This window comes from Phocoena sinus, chromosome 14 (genome assembly GCF_008692025.1).
Source record: "Phocoena sinus isolate mPhoSin1 chromosome 14, mPhoSin1.pri, whole genome shotgun sequence".
NCBI lineage: Eukaryota > Metazoa > Chordata > Mammalia > Artiodactyla > Phocoenidae > Phocoena > Phocoena sinus.
Window position 1 is genome coordinate 21074267 of NC_045776.1, and position 17014 is coordinate 21091280.

Sequence of the window (17014 nt, forward strand, 5' to 3'; positions counted from 1 at the left end):
AACTGAGGTGGGCTTCTCAGGTGGCCGCTGGGCCTGCGTGTCTGGAGCCTGTGCTCCCCAGTGGGAGAGGCCACAGCAGTGAGAGGCCCGCGTACCAAAAAAAAAAAAAACAACTGAGGTTTGAGGACAAAATATTGTGTTAAAACACAGCAGAGAAAAATGAATGTTTTGATGAGGAAGAGGGGATGATAGCTGTTGGATTTTTTTTTTTTTAATCAATGATGCCTTGGGAAGGTTATTGGAAGAAAAAGTAAAGGTGAAAAAAAATCTTAGACTTGGTCCCTAGTAGAGTCTGTTATGAAGGAAAAAAATGGACCAGTGTTACAGGGGTAGGAGGATGCAGAACTCAGTGAGGTGTAGAATTTAGGGATCCACTAGAGCAGATGTAAATAGGATAAACTTGGGATAACAGAGTAGAGATTCAGTGAGGCACTATGCGGAAGCCAGATATTGGTACTTAACTTAGTCCCAGACCAGAAAACAAGGGAAAATAAAGTTAGGATATGTGTTTTCTGAAGCGAAATATTTTATACACGTCACCTGGAATCTATGAGGGTAAGACATCTTTAAAGGTTTCCAGCAGACAGGGCTTATAAATAGAGTTAAAACAAAATATCCATTATTACTATGTCTCTGATACTGCCTTTATTTAGCATGCTGCCTAGTGATTTGTAAGTGAACAAAAATAGTTATAAAGATATTATGTATGTATTTTCATTCTTGTCTACTTGATCCAGTTTTTACTCTAAAATAATATATTCCTCAACTATGATTTTTTTTTAACAGCCATGGTAAGCAAAGCTCTATTGTATACGAAAGTGAAAATCAAGGGAAGTAATTTTAGAATATAACATGGTTAAAGTGAAAGAGAGACAAGTCTGTTCGGGAAAAAGGTCTCTTTGGAGAGTTCAATTTTAATCACCAGGAGAAATGATTACTAATAAAGCTAGATCCCATCATAACTATGTAACGATTATGTTTGTAATCAGTTTATGAGGTTAGTTTACATTTTCAGAGTTTACATTTAGTGATTTCTATTTTAAAAGTAGAACGAGGTTGAAGGCCCACAAGGTTTGTACATTGCATAAACTGATAAGGACAGGGTAGTTTAAAGAATACAATTTGAAAGCCCCCATTGAAGCTTATGCCGAAATAAAATTCCCATTACTGCTGCATGGGGACCAACATCCTCTCCTTCGACAAGGACAGATTTTAGATTAAGCACTCTTAGACTGTAAATTACCATTCTTGATAGCTGGCCTCCCCTGTCTCTGGTGCCTTAGAGAAATGGGACAGACTGTGAAAAAGTATAGATTTCAAGAAAGCAAAACCCTTTCTCTTAACCATCCCCAACCTCCATATCCAAATTTCCATGTTTCAAGAGAAAGAATAGTAATGTGAAGATACTGCTGAATTTAAATGGGAATAAAGGACATTATAATTACAAATCTTAGCAGCCATGCCTAGAATGATTGGCTGACACTGTCATCGCCACCCCATCACCAATTACAATTACATCAAATTTGGCCACCCGAGATAGGGAAGGAGGGGACCCGCATGAGAGAGACACCTCTCTTGGATTCATCTTCAAACTTGCAAGGAATTTTATTTTACAAATGAGCTGCAGACAATTCAGGCTAAATAATTAATGTTTAAATAAGGTACATAAGACTTTCTTGCACAGGGAAAAGAGAAAGTGGAGGTTTCGCAGACATAGGGTGAAAGTCTTTTTTGTTTAATACTGTTACTCAGATATTAGCACTGCTACCCTATAGAGACTACTTCCCCTGGGAGATAGCTGGAGCTTCTAAATCATTGGGTTTTTTTTTTGTTTTGGACTCTGAGCTTTTTAAATATTGGGATGATAAAATGATCATAAATTAGAATCCTTATCATTTAAAAAAATCCATTCATCATTTCAAAACATACAGGTATGGCATGCAAGCCACGTGAATAGATGCTTATTTCCTAAAGCAAGCGTACTCTGCAAAATCAATTTGTGAACTCATTACATAAATCCATATTAAACTGTTTAGTCGATATTTAACACTCTAACAAGGATAGTCAGGGTAAATTACATGGAATATTTTCAGGTGGCGAAGAACCAAACTTAGTCCTTCCACTTCTAATCTATTTCACAGTTCTAATCTGTGTCTGCCACAGAAAGGAGAGACAAAGAGGAGAGAGAAGAAAAAGAAGTGATCATTTATATCCTTCTGATAGTTAAGGGATAATCAAATCAATATATTCTGGTCCTGGTGGTGACAGTATGTTCTCAATGGTTATCTTATGTTAATGCATAGCCCTTTAATTCCTTCCAAGATGGCAGTACAGTGAGTCCCTTCCTCAGAGCTGGGTAAAAAAAAATGTCCAGCAAGGAGGAATCCTCTCATCAGTAGGAGAATGGCTCACTTATAGCCTATCAAGGAACTTAGGGTGCATGATAAGGCTCCGTCATACTCTCCCTTAAGCTTTTCGTCACCAGCAGCAATGCCAATAACCTACAGGATTCCCAGTCAGCAGTGAAATCTCTTTTTCAGTTCAAATGCAAACTGCTAAGCATTTCCTCTTCCATAGTATTCTCTGGATTTATCTTTCTCTCCATGAACGGAGCTGCTACTCAGTTCAGACCATAATTATTTCCCTCTGGGGATACTACAAAACATTTTGCATTCATCTTTCCTTCTGCTCCAATCTCTCAAATACACACAGCAGAACATTCCTTTTCAGTCAGACTATTAATTTTGCCTATTTTGATTATAAATTTTTCAATTATATGCTTTGAGACCTTTTTAAACATTTACCTCCTTTGCTTCATCTTTTACTAAATCACTGGTATTGTCGCTTAAGCAGGAAAACAGAATTTGCTCTCAGGCCTTCTAGTGAGTAATTGAGAGCCTGCCCTTGTTAGGTCTTTTACCAGGTGCTTGAAATGCAAAGACAGGCACCCTCAAGGAACTCACTAGCCAGGTTCTTTCTGTCTAAAGGCACTAAATCACTCTTCTTAGTCTTCTGCCCTTTGTAAGTAATGGTTTTACCATCTATACAGTTAAACCAAGAATCTAGGAATCATCCCAGATCCCTAATGCATCCATACATACTCATAGTAATCTCCACATTTTGAAGACCTTCACGCTTTTTGTACTGTTGTTTTAGATGGCCTTATTCTCTCTTGCCTAACCAATGGACGATATACCTTCCTGATTAGTTTTTCTATTTCTAGTGTTGCCTCCTGCCACTGTTAACCCAGCTGTCATCCACACTGCTTCCAGAGTTATCTTTTAAAAACACCAGTAGGAGCACGCCTATCTTTTACATCCTAGCCCCCAACATCCCACATATAGCCTAGACAAAAAGTCCAACTTTCTTTGCCCTATTCTGAAAGACAGACTGTGATTCAGCCCCTGCATATCTCTCCCATCTTACTGAACCACACATACTTCTCTGAATATATACTTCTGCTTCTGTGTTATTTCTCTAGGCTTTGGGTGTAACATGTCTTCTACCAGCCATTTCTCTGCCCTTCTGGACAGGTTGGCAAAAATCATACTCCTTCTTCAACGTCCATCTTAGCTTAGCTCCCACATCCTCAGAGATGGGTTCCTCTGATCCACAGAAGAGTTGCTTAAGCTCTTCATTGTGCTAGCCCTACCTCTTGTATGAATATACTCCTGGAACTCATGGTAATGATTTGTTCTACTTCAAAGTTCACTATTAGACTAGAAGCTTGAGCAACCACTTAGCATCTGCGTTCAGAAGATAGGAATAATTTATTCTACGATAACGTTTTATATGCAAGAAACTATCTACTTGGTATGAGGTTTTATCATTGTTGTTATTGTTCCTGATATAAAAAGCAAAAGGCATTTACCACTTCATTCAGTTGAATTTCCCCAAGGGTCACAATATCCTTTCTAGGCAAGCGTGTTAAAGACCTAAAATATCTGATCAGAATTGGGCTCAAAGGCTCATATTAAATAATGAGAAGTAAGGCAGACATATGAAAAGAAAGCAGGTAGTCTGTATGCCAGAAATTGGATATGAAATTCATGAGATCCAAAGACTTATGTCTGGGCCACCAATTTTGTTATCTCATGTCTCTTTCTATTTATGAAATCAAGAAGACAAGGCAAGAGAAGGATATAAAATATGCTACATAGTATTTTTATTTCTTTCTTCTCCCAAATAAGTGCCATATTATTAGAAGAAAATCATTTAGAGAAAGAATCATTCTTCTCTATTCAAGACAGTCTATTCTGCTTTTGTACGTTTTTATATACATACACTCAGTCCACATCTTTCAGAACTAAAGAATATTTTGTCTGGTTATCAGGGAGATCTTTATTTAAATAAGAACCGGCACTCAAAAATAACAGAAAATATGGAAAACTCACTTCTCTGTTTGATTTTTCTTGCTTTATAATGATGCATGTTTTATTTTGCGGACGGGTTATTTTTCATTTCAACTGAATTTTCTTATGTTCCACAATATTCAAACTCAGATATCAACTAAATAGGTATATATATTTTGTCAATATTGTCAGAGAAAGTTAAGGTCATCTACAGATCCTTGGTGGATATCTGTCAACACAAAATAACAAAGACAGCTGTGCACAGCATGCACTAATCATTTAGGCTTATTAACTATTGTTTTTTTGATGGAACGACACTATAGGTTAAAGACCCATGAGTAGACGATCTGAAAAAAAATATTTTAAGCCTATTTTTTAACCTGGAGCTTCTCACCTAAAGCTGGGAACAAAATGAGACAATAAGTGAAAGAACTTTTCAAAACAATTGAAGCCTTGTCATTCTGTGTGACAAGGGGTACTAAAAATAGGGTTAGAACAACAACAAACAAAAATACACCAAGCACTAGCTGTATTAGAATTTAAGGAGTATAAATATAAAGAATTGAACTTCCTTTGAATGGCATCTACTATCTCTAATTTGTATTTGTTATGTGAGTCTTCATACATTTTCAGCGTGCTTAATAAATGTTGAACAATTAAAACACCATGACAAGTCACTCCGTCTGTTTTTTGTTTTTTGTTTTTTTGTCTTCCTCTGTCTGATTTACTTCACTAAGGATAATACCCTCCAGGTCCATCTGAGACTTCTTTTGTACATCCAGGATATGCTCTAACTGGGAAAATGTTGTGTGCACTTGAGAAGAATGAGTATTCATTCTGCTCTTGTTCAGTGGAGTGTTCTAGAAATGTCAATTAGGTCAATCTGGTTGATAGAGTTGTTTAAATTTTCTATATCCTTACTGATTTTATGTCAACTTGTTTGATTAGTTATTGACAAAGGAGTGTTGAACTCTCCAATTATAATTGTAGATTATTTCTTCTTGCAGTTCTGTCAGTTGTGTTCCATGTATTTTGAAGATCTAGTATCAGTTGCATTCACATTGAGGATTATGTTTTCTTGATTAATGAACCTTTATCATTATGAAATCAACTTTTTATCTCTGATAATATTCCTTGCCATGAAATCTATTTTGCCTGACATTAGTATAGAAACTCCAGGTTAAATTTTTTTCTTATCTATTTATTTGTAGTGTTACCATGATACATCTTGTTTCATCTTTTTATTTCTAACATATTTGTGTTTTCATATGTGAAATGGACTTCTTGTAGGCAGCATAGGGTTGGGTCTTTCTATCCAACCAGACAATCTCTATCTTTTAACTAGAGTGCTTAGACTATTTACATTTAATGGGATTGTTGATCCTTATGGATTCTTTCTCCATGCACTGTTCCCCCACTCCTACAAGTCACTCTGTCTTAACTGTATTTGATAAGTAAGATTAGTTGCATCAAGTGTATTTTTGGTTAAAGTATGGATTCCTGAATAGCAAAGATTATGTGATGTTTACCTTTAAGACTCTTAAGACAATATTATAACTGACCCACACTTAGTAATGACCTCTAGCACAGTGGGAATCTGGACAGAGATCATTTGAGTGGCACAGTGTTAGAAATTTTAATTAATTCCAAGCTTTTCTCCTCTAACAATAATTCCCAAACCAGTCTGACTAGATTCAAATAAATCTTAAATATCACCCATTCACCTGACAAAGCTCCATGTGGTGGACAGAATATGGGTGGTCAGCCACATCATGGCAGAGTGGATGAGGAAGTTAAGTGCAAAAGTCAGAGGGCTGACTGGCTGTGTGGCCTTGGTAAGTTAATTACCTTCCCTGAGCCACAGTTTCCTCACCCACAAAGTAAGGGGAAAACAATTCTATCTCCTCCATAGGACTCTTGAGAGGAATCAATTAATATGTGATTGTAAAGCCCAAACTCAGCGTGCTACTACTCACTAACAAAGATTCAACAGTGTTTTCAAATCCAGCTCTACCACTTTGTAGCTATTTTATATTGCATGGTCCTCTTTGGGGCACAACCTTCTAACATTCGAAATGAGAATAGCAATATATTCTAGACTGGATTATTGTAGAAGTGAAAGGAATGATGCATACAAAATGCTTAGCACACAGTACCCAACACAAGAATGTTCTAGAATACGTTATTCTCTCTGTGTATTCCTTTGGGTCTGTATTTATATAAATCTTACTCTAAATAGGACTGATGATAGCTCTGTTGGCATGTTATTTTCCATAAGTTAAAATAGTGTTTATTTTCTTATGTTTCTAAGTTTCTTACGAGACTGAAAATACTAAAATACAAAAGTCTTATTCCTAAGGCCTCCTAAGTGTCCCAAGGGGTAGAGAATACTCCCAGTAGCTTCTCTGGGGCCTGAAGTTAAAGGCAAAATCACACTCACATTTCTAAAACGCTTGCAATGCTTTAGTGTATATTGCTTGCTGTTTGATACTGTTTGCATCCATGTATTTTGATTTCTAAAATAAAAATTATAGTTTTATTACAAATATAGAAATAGATTTAGATTTGTTTGTTTTAAAAGTTGGGACCCATATTGCGTGCAAAAATTATATTCTAACTTCTTATATTTGTTTCCACTATTTATATACATATTATATTTATTCCACTATATATTTATATTTCACTATTTATATTCCATTTATCACTGCATCATATCACATCTTGGGGGGAAGGGCGGAGGTGACTGCCACTCTTAAAGTCCTAAAGAATGGTAATTCCTATCACATTCTAAGTTAATTCCCCTATCTGGTCCCTTACAAAAATCAGATCACACCTAGAAGATGACAGGGGACAACCACAAACTTAACTAAGTGGTGGTTCCCACTGCATCTGCTATACCAGATGCTATATCTTTGCATGAAATGCAAATGACCGCCAGTCACATTTAGCCATAGTGATGTGTTCTTCTCTATCCCTGTAAGAAAGGATAACCAAAACATTTTCTCATTCATTTCAGTCCCAGAGCTATGCTAACTCTCCCATGTCTGTCTTAATATAGTCCAAAGGGACCTGGACCATCCAGATATTTTGCAGCATAATCCACTTGTCCATTATCTTAACGACAGCATGTTCACCGGACAAGTTGAGCAAGAAATGGCAAATACATGGAAGGCTTTGGTAAAAAAAAATATACATTCCAGTAGTGAGAGACAAACCCTATGGAGATAAAGTGGCCTATAACGTCAGTAAAGATTTTAGAGGCACTGTGATTTGCGGCATGGCAAGACATGTCCTATAGGTAAGGACACATCATCATATCTGGTACCTCCAAACACTAAGAAGGAATCACAATGCCTCTTAAGCATCTGGGTTGTGCAGGCAGCACATTCTGTTCTGACCTATTTACTCAGTAATGTGAAAGGGTGTTGTCTTTGAGTAGGGTTTCCAGAGTAAAAACCGACATTATAGCAGGTCCAGGCCATGATGCAAGTGGCTCTGCCACTTAGGCTACACAACCTAGTAGACGCCGTAGTATTAGAGGCATTGGTGGTAGAAAAAATGTTCTATGGAGAGAAGACAGCAGACCCTGATAGAGGAATCACAACATAAACCCTTAGGGTTCTGTTGTAAAATCAGGCCACCTGCAGTAGAGAATTACACACCATTTATATAATGGATTCTGACAAAATACTGGACCCTATTGGAGTAAGAATGCCCAACTATTGGATAATCAGCTGGCGAGCACTGTTCATCTTGAGCTGAGTTCCCTGAGATGCATTGAGTCAAAGGTTCATGCAGCACCATCATCAGACGAAAGCGTTATATTTGGTATCAGGCTCAAGCATGACCAGAGGGCATAATGGCAGGTGTCCCTGACCACCATATTTTCAATCACTGCTGTCCAAGGAACTTCCCCCTTGACTCACACTTATGACCAAGTGACTGAGGAGGAAAAAGGCCAAGCTTTGTCAGCTTGCTATGTGGGTTTGTGGTTGCAGTCAGAAGAGATGGCTGCCCCTCTTAGGGAAAGCCCTGAAAGAGAGCAGTCTGAGAGCTTTTCTCAATAGGCAGAATGTTTGATATACCAGGTCATCTACCTTACATGAAGAGAGAAATGGCCCAGAGTAAGAATATACATATAGATTATGAGCAAAGTCAAATGGCTTGGCTGATTGACCAGGGGTCTGGAGGGATAGTGATTGAAAGATCAGGGACATGGAGATTTGGAAAAGATTTGGATGGGCCTCTGGGAGTGAATATCAAGTATTATAAAGATCTCTGAATCACATCTAAACCTCGAGCTTTGTGCAATGTAGTCAATGAAGTTTATCCCAGGCACGATTATTGCTCATTGAAAACATCTAAACACCAGATTGTATCCTCCGTGAAAGAAGCACAATCAATTAGATGGAACAATCTGGCCAGGTGATATCAGCCAGGCTCCAGTGGTGACATCAAAGGGGCACAAATTTAGAGGCTATTGCGGCAGGGATTGGACCTGTGCATTGCCCAACACGGGCTCAAACCCGACAAAGCTGCCGCTCCTCACCAGCAGCTACTGGAGCTGCCATACATTCAATCTACCAGTCAAGAGACCGATGCAGAGCACCCAATAAAACAATGTTCCTTGAGGAGACCGACTAACTTTTTGGTAGCAAGTTGTTTATACTGAACTCCTTCTACTCTGCAAAGAAATTCATCTTGATTGGACTATACACATATTCCACCTTTCTTATTCTCAAGGCTTCAGCCTGCAGTACTGAGAGCTCCCAAAGTTTCTGAGCCACAGACATGGGATCATGCATAATATTACAGAAGATCAAATAACACACTTAACAGCAAAAGGGGTGTGGGCATGAATACATGACCATGGGATCCCCTCATCCTATCACATACCAACCTCTGAGAAGCCGCTAACGTGATACAGCCTAAGTACAGTCTTTTGAAGGAGCAATGGGTTGAGACTGAAGACGATATCCTAAAAAAATGAAGAGCCTTCCTCTAGAGTAAGGTACATACACAAAATGAATGATCAGTATATGGTGCCATGTCCCCAAAGGTAGAGTAATGGATAAAAGAGTTTGCAGTAGGTGCGACCCTGCTTACCATCACTCCCGGTGACCCATTTGGGAATCTGTGTTTCTCATCCCTGAAACTCTAGGACTTAGAAGTCCTAGTTCCCAGAGGAGGAATACTTTAATCATTGACCTTTGAGCTATCATTGCTTCCTGGTCATTTCAGGCTTCTTGTGCCAAAATACCAGCAGGCAAGGAGAGAATAATTATCCAGATCATCAGGGGGAAGCAGGAAACAGGGAGGACTGTGGTTAGCACCCAGGTGATCTACTGGAGTGTCTCTTGGTACTCTCTTCCCCAATTTTGACGGTAAATAGACTACTACAAGTTCTATGACTTGCGAAGGAATAGGAGTTTGGGTCATTCCATCCGCTAAGCCATACAGATGAGCAGAGATGTTGGCTGAGGGTGAGAGGAAGAAAGTGATGAGCACCAATTGCAGCCCTGAGACCAGCTGTAGTTGTACTGGTGAGGGTTGTAGTTCATCCCATTAACCTTCCTTTTCCCCCAGGGAATAAGACCAACCTGTATCCTGGAATAGTTATTTCTAGAATTTGTTACATGAAGCAGATAGGTTTGAGTGGCACAGCGGGAGACTGTAGTGAATAGGGTGCTGTACCGTCTGGATCTCCCTTTCATGGACTGTGGTGGCACTTACTCCTCCAGCTGGAGAAAGTGATGGTGGCTGATGGCTCCCTACAGAATCCATCTCCAGTAACTGCCTTCAGCTAAAGAGAACTACCTCACTCAAGGTCATACCCATCTCTGGGGGTAGAGTACCCTGAGTAGCTAACCCAGCTTCAAAGCTTCCTGTGGAATCATCTGAGGCCTATGTTGTTGACTACATTGTAATCCATTCCTTCAAACTGTGTATATGAGTACTATTTCATTGTAGTCCTATCAACGTTGATTATTATCACTTTGACAATCAGTTAAAAATTACATCTATAGAATTTTAGCTATTAAATTATATATAGCTCCTACTAATGATTACCTTGATACTTTAAAATTCTCTTATACTAATATATCGGAAGGAATATCTGTATGTGTGTGTAGTGTGTGTGTCCAGGCACATCTATTATCAAACGATGATTTATAAATAAAAGGCAGAAATACAAGAACAAGATCCTTTGGGTTCAGTGTAAAAATCAGGATTCTTCTTTTCTACTTCCCCACAACGGGGATTTTAAAAAGCTCTGGAATAACAATCTTTGGTGTGTTTACCACCAAAGTCTGATGTGATCAGTATTTATGAATCTATCAAGTCTTTCATATTGTATGGATTTACAGTTATCACTGCTCTCAGGATACTTCATATTACTGTAGAATTCATCTCTAATTTCAAAGTCTGCCATATCCTCTTGATTAGCACTGAGCTAGCTTCCTACTTGAAGCACATGCTGAATGAAGGACAAGGTGAGTGACGAGTTTTTATTTGCTGAGAAACCTCTGCCAACATAAAATTGGAATGAGCGTCATTAAAGGGATACTGTAAACCCTACTACAAACCTCTCCAGTGCAGGCATTCTGAAATAAACCTTTTCCCTTCACCTTGTCCACTGGTCTAAAAACCTAAACTTCAAATTGCCACTGTCCCTGAAATATTTGTTTATTAATTCTTTTCTTGGAGGATGGAAACATATGCTAGAAGATAGCTATCATTGTATCCATCCCAAGAAACGCCTCCTGTTTTTCTTGAGACTAAATAAACCAGTGGAAGACTTTATAATAGCTAACATTTGTGTAGCAATTTACAGCCTACAAACCCCTCTGACATACATTTATTGCACTAAATCTTTGAGACAATTATCTATTGTATTTTAAAGCTGAGGAAATGGAGACCTGGAAAGGTTAGGCCATATTGTCTAAGATTCTGTTCATTATATTCTATATTCCAATATAGTTTAAATCTCTATAGATAAACTAGAGAAGGATGTGGACATGAAATGTGTCCACATCTCATAGACTACGTGAATAGCACATGGTAAAAAATCAAATGTGAAACTTCGGCTATCGTCGAACCCCTCAGGGAAAGTGCTAGTTTGAGCGTCAACATTTCTCTAAGGGAAAGGAGACTTCGAGGTAGAAAATAAAAGAGCAGACATTACCTTCCTCTTATTTTTATCTTTATCTTAGCTAGCGAAATAATTTTTCAGTACACTGAACAAATTCACAGCCACATACATATACGGACATTAATAACTTCCTTGAAAAAAATCGGTTCTGTATAGCTACAGTTAATTACTAAGGCTTATAAGGGAAAATGTTTGTGGAAAGCTTATGAGCTATAATCACTATAATCATCACTGGAAACAAGTTTCAAAAATATTAAGTTGCACTTTCATTCACGTAAACTCAATGATGGAACTCTAAAGAGAACGTAGTTTTAATGAGCATCTCAGTTTGTGTGAGGGAAACTGTCTAATGACTCATTTTCTAGTTTGGGTCCACCAATATATTAGTCCAATACATGGAATTGGCTCTTCTAAATTATTTACAGAACTCCAGGAATAATTTGATCCCACACAAAATAATACCGAGCACTTAAATCATAGTAACTCTTCTCATAATAAGAGAAAAAAATTCAACTTAATTGACCTCCAGTGACTAATATCAGATTTAAAAGTACACCACTTGAGAGTTAGTAACAATCTCTCTTACACAGTGCTATTACACTGACATTAAATTCTAACAGATCTTGAAGTGTTACAACTAATTGTACAATTTTCATTGTTTCACACAATCTCACTGAAGTTACTATATAAGAGTCCACATTTAGTAAGAAACACTTTTAACTAGCTGCAGGTAATATACACCGTATGAGTACGCACCCACATATTCCTCTTGCCCATTTGGATTTCAAGGTATTCCTCTCCTATTGATACGGAACAAGTCACAAAAACAGATCCAAAGTGAAACCTAGCAGGACCCTGTGGGGTTCCTGGGCACGGAAGCCTTTTCATGTTCCCCATTTCTTGTAAGGAACAGACTCCAGCCTCCATGACCTTCCCTGAGTTCCAAAGGGCAAATTCGAACAGTTGCTAATCAGGGAAGGGAGGGGATGCAGAGACAAGGGAGGAACAGTCAAGAGACAATAGTGCAGCCTTGGGGCAGGGTCCTGGTGCTGCCTCAAGGGATACACATAACACTGCCTTTAAGCCCTTTATAGAACTAAGACCCAACAAATGGAAGATGTCAGCATCCTCCATGTGAGAGAAGACCACCCGAGGAGGCCAGATTAAAGGAACCAGAGAAGCTCATCAAAAGATTACCTGACACCAGAATAAAGGAGTGCAGGTCCTGCACACATCCTAATCTTACCAGCAACTCACCAAATCCTCCCGGGTGGGGACACAAAGCTTTCCAGGGCAGGAGCCTGCTGTGGGCCCCTTTACCTGGCAAAACAATAAAGCTATTCTTTCCTATTTCACCCAAAACTCTGTCTCTGAGATTTGATTCAGCACTGGGACACAGAGGCCAAGTTTTTGGCGTCAAAAGCACTTTTGATGTTATGCCTTGATGTTTATGATTGGACCTAATACTTCTGCTAATGTATAATACACTGCCTTAATACAATGTTTAAAATTCTACAGCATTTGTAATCAGTAACCTTTCCCAGGGGAGAACAAGGAATTGATAGTAGCTCACTATTTTACTAAATGCAAAACCAATATATTCCCCTCCTACAGTGGGAAACTCTATTTTGCCATCAATATTGGAGGAAAAACACAAAACCAGCATTAAAAAAATATTCAGTGTTAACATGAGACACACATCCCATACATATTTCTTCAATGGAAGGCATGATTTGGTACCTTGCCCAAGCAGATCTACATTTAGGAAATATTTAGAAGAGCATTTATTCATTTGTGAACACATAACCTTTTTGTGCATAGAATATGAAGAATACATTATTTCTTCCCATGGCGACTTTATTCTATCTTCACCCATTTCTGCCATTAAATTTAAAATATTCCAGACTACATATGCCCTGATTACAGCTGCATTCCCAGTTCCCTGGCCCTCTCTTCTTCTCTGCCCAGCAGTTAGGTATTTCCAATTACCTGCACTGAAGACCATGGCCTGGAAACATAATGCTACCTAGCAACTAGAACCAGAATCGCTAACTCAGAGATAACTCATATCTTCCATCTATCTTATCTTTGTTCCTGCCTTGCTCTCTGTGCTCCCACGCTGCCCCACCAGTACCAGAAAGTATGCTCACTTTTCCTTCTAGCTACCCGATAGTCTTAATTTAATTACTACTTACCCACACTCCAGCTCACGGGATGAGACTCAAGGGTAACTAACTCATCAGCATCTGCTATGTCAACCAGATCCTAAGGTACTGGTTACCTGTCTGCACATCTGGCTACTGAAACACCTTATTCTTGTGATGCCTAACACATTGATTCTTGGCACATTTTGTCTGGGCTGTTCACTGAACAGTAGAGTTGGAGGGCTACAGTCAATCTTCTTTTGGAAAGAGGACTTCTTAACCAATGTCCCTCGCCAAATCATAAATAAAACGAAAACAAATAACAAGAAAACATTTCCTTAGCTCTTAGAAGAGACGAATAGGCAATACAAGTGATATATATCAGATAAAATATCTTAACTCGCACTCACCACCGCTTACATAATATGGCTAAAGTATTTTTGAAGCATATGCGAAGTCTTCTTAAGTGTGCAGACCACTGTCTGTGGGTGCACGAGTGTGTGTGTGCATTCATGTTTGTGTTAGGTATACAGAGAGATGGTCAGCAGTCTGGAACTGTGTGTGTGGTGTTAGAGTATCAGATAGAAACCATTACTGATAGCACCTCCTCTAGTATAATGATTTTTTTAAGCACCACTGATCTTCATCTAGAGGAAATCGTGTATATATTTCACAAGTTACGGTGTACACATTTCAGTATTTTCCCAAAATTTATCTTCTGGAAAGAAAAACAAGTCATTAACTCAATTTAATTTAGTAGATGATGTTTCTTTCCTAAGTCACTAATTGCTAAAGAGGGAATAACTAACTATATAGAAAAGACTAGGTTGAAACTTCATTAGGCTTATGTAAATATCCACCAACAATGGGCACTGGCTCTACCAGGCCATTGTGTGCACGTCAGTTAGAAGCAGATTGTTATGGTTGTCAAGAGAAACTCTGCCGCAAGCATGTGGACAGACCAAAGCTGAACAGCTGGTCAGTGCAGACTCACGATGTGCCTCAAAATATATGGTGACCGTTTATTGTTGGAACTTAAACAGAGAGGGCTCTGTTCTTCCCACCAAGGTCAGCCTCATTGCTGAGTTTATATTTATAGCTGGCCTCTCCACCATCTGTGCACATGGCCTACACTGCACCTCTGCGGAGGTGGAGAGGCATTATTTTAAGACCTGATTAAATGGCCAGGAAAAAGCAATCCATCATTTACAAGGAGGGGATGTAAGACAGTCACAATGGTGTTCTGTCACGCTTTCAGAGTTTGGTCTTCATTCTAATCCAATGCCAGATACAGTAAACACCGACCAAGAATGTAGAATCCGCTGACAACATTTTACCATCTAGATGGGAGAAGAAAGAATTATCAAGATTCTCCAAGGTTTGCCCTAGCCAGAAGGTAACTGACATTTATGCCGAGGGGCGCCTTCTCTTTTGTGGTCACAGAGACCCAAATGAATCAGGGCCTGAGTGCAAGGCAAGATACTGTTAATAAAGAGCTACCTGTTGAACTCAGAGCTGCCTGGTGTAAATGAAGTTGAATGCCTATAATTGGTTTATTGAATGAGCTGAACTATTGGAATATCAAGGGGAAACAGTTTTATTCTCTCCCGTCATCCACTTTCAAACACACTCTATCGGATATATTTCCTACCCCAATAACAAGTTGGGTCAACCCTCAGGTCCTAAGGGCACCTTAAAATATTTTAAAAGCCTTATTTGCAGATATTAAAAACAATAATGACAACAACAACACCAAACACACACACACACACACACACACACACCAGTGAGATCTAAATCAAGACATTAACTTAATGTTCAATTTACAGTTTCTCCCCTCCTCCCAGAGTAGGCCTGAGACCAAAAATGGGGAAGAGGCAATGGGACTGTCTGTCACCATTTTTTTTATTCTCTTGGGTCTATTCTTTCCCCCTCTGCTTAGGGTTTCTCCAGGGTAGAAAGAGAGGATGGATTTGCAGTAAAGAGACAAAGGCTGTTTTTCTTAGCCTGTGCTCTTGAGAGTCCACAGTCATGGAAGGCATCCACTTGCCTCTTTTTGGGGAGCAGCTCTGTGTTCTTCAGAGGCCCCTCCAACCTAGGAAGCCCCGCCCTGGACCCCTTCCTGCAGCAGGCACGGCAGGATCTGGCTAGTCTTCTGCACCAGCTCCCAGCTCAGCTCCGTTCCAGCCAGTGTCCCTCTAGTGTCTTTTGGTGGCTGTAGCCTTAGCAGCCAGGACCTTGTGGGCAAGGCCTTTCAAGATGTCTTCCGCCCTGCTTTCTTCAAGTGCAACTCACACCCTCATTCTTCCCAAAGGTGGAAATCGAGCTTCTCCCCACTGTTGCCTTCCCCTTTCTCCTCCTGCAGTTGTGGGCAGCTCCAGACAGCTTTTAGTCAGGGTAAGTTGCCCATTTTCCATTTTTGCAAGACAGTAAAACACATACATACACACACACACACACACACACACACACACACACACACACATATTCTGTTCAAGGGGTTTTCTTGGTATCTCCACAACTTGACTTGTGGGGGAAAGAAAACACCATGATGATGTCTGTCTAATCCTACGAATTTCAACACTTCAAAGAATCCTCCATCCCTAATGGCAGTTAAAGGGAATGATAGGAGAATGTACCTCATACTTCTCTTTAGAAATACAGGACTACTTATCTTGCATTTTCCTCAGCTTTATGGCCTTACATGGAAATCAATGTTAACTAGAATTCTCTTATTCTGTGACTTGTGTAGCAATCAGTATTAGTGTAAATGTTGCCATATTGTCGTCGCTAATGAGACAGCACAGAGTTTTTAAACCATGGCTCACATTAGAGACCTTGGTTTTAGAGGTTCCTTTTCCCCTCCTTATCCATTACTCTTTTGGCGGAAGAGAATGTATTTAGTCACACAAATGAGGTCACATTCACATGTAAGGCACATTAAATGGAGGGAAAACAAACAGTCCATCAGAGAAACTGGTGATCTTGAACAAGAATTAATGGTACCTTCAAATTCCTAAATAGTTCCTTTCATTCCTTTACTCATCTGGGACTGCGGTTCTATGGTTGCTTTTTTGTTTTAATCAAGAAAAGCAGAGAAAGTCATCGCTGTGAGCATTATTATGAGAGTCTGAGCATCTTCAGATAATTGGTTAGAGATGCACAAAATATAAGGCCTCAATAGGCACACTGTAAATGACAGAAGCCAAAGAAAGACTATGTCTCATATATTTCAGTAGCTATATAGAAATTTCTGTTTTCTATTAAAATTACTGTTTCTAAACAGAAAATCTGTTTTCTATTAAAATTAAAATTAAAGCAGGGAAAGATTAAGACAAGGTTGAGTCAAGAGGAAGGAAACTGGCCTA

The 17014-nt window shown here is 39.1% G+C and overlaps 1 protein-coding gene across 1 annotated transcript in view; it reads right to left on the minus strand.

The window, feature by feature from the left end:
• Positions 1–17014, minus strand: part of DCC (DCC netrin 1 receptor) — a 774287-nt gene that overhangs the window by 476670 nt on the left and 280603 nt on the right. The gene's annotated exons all lie outside the window — the stretch shown is intronic.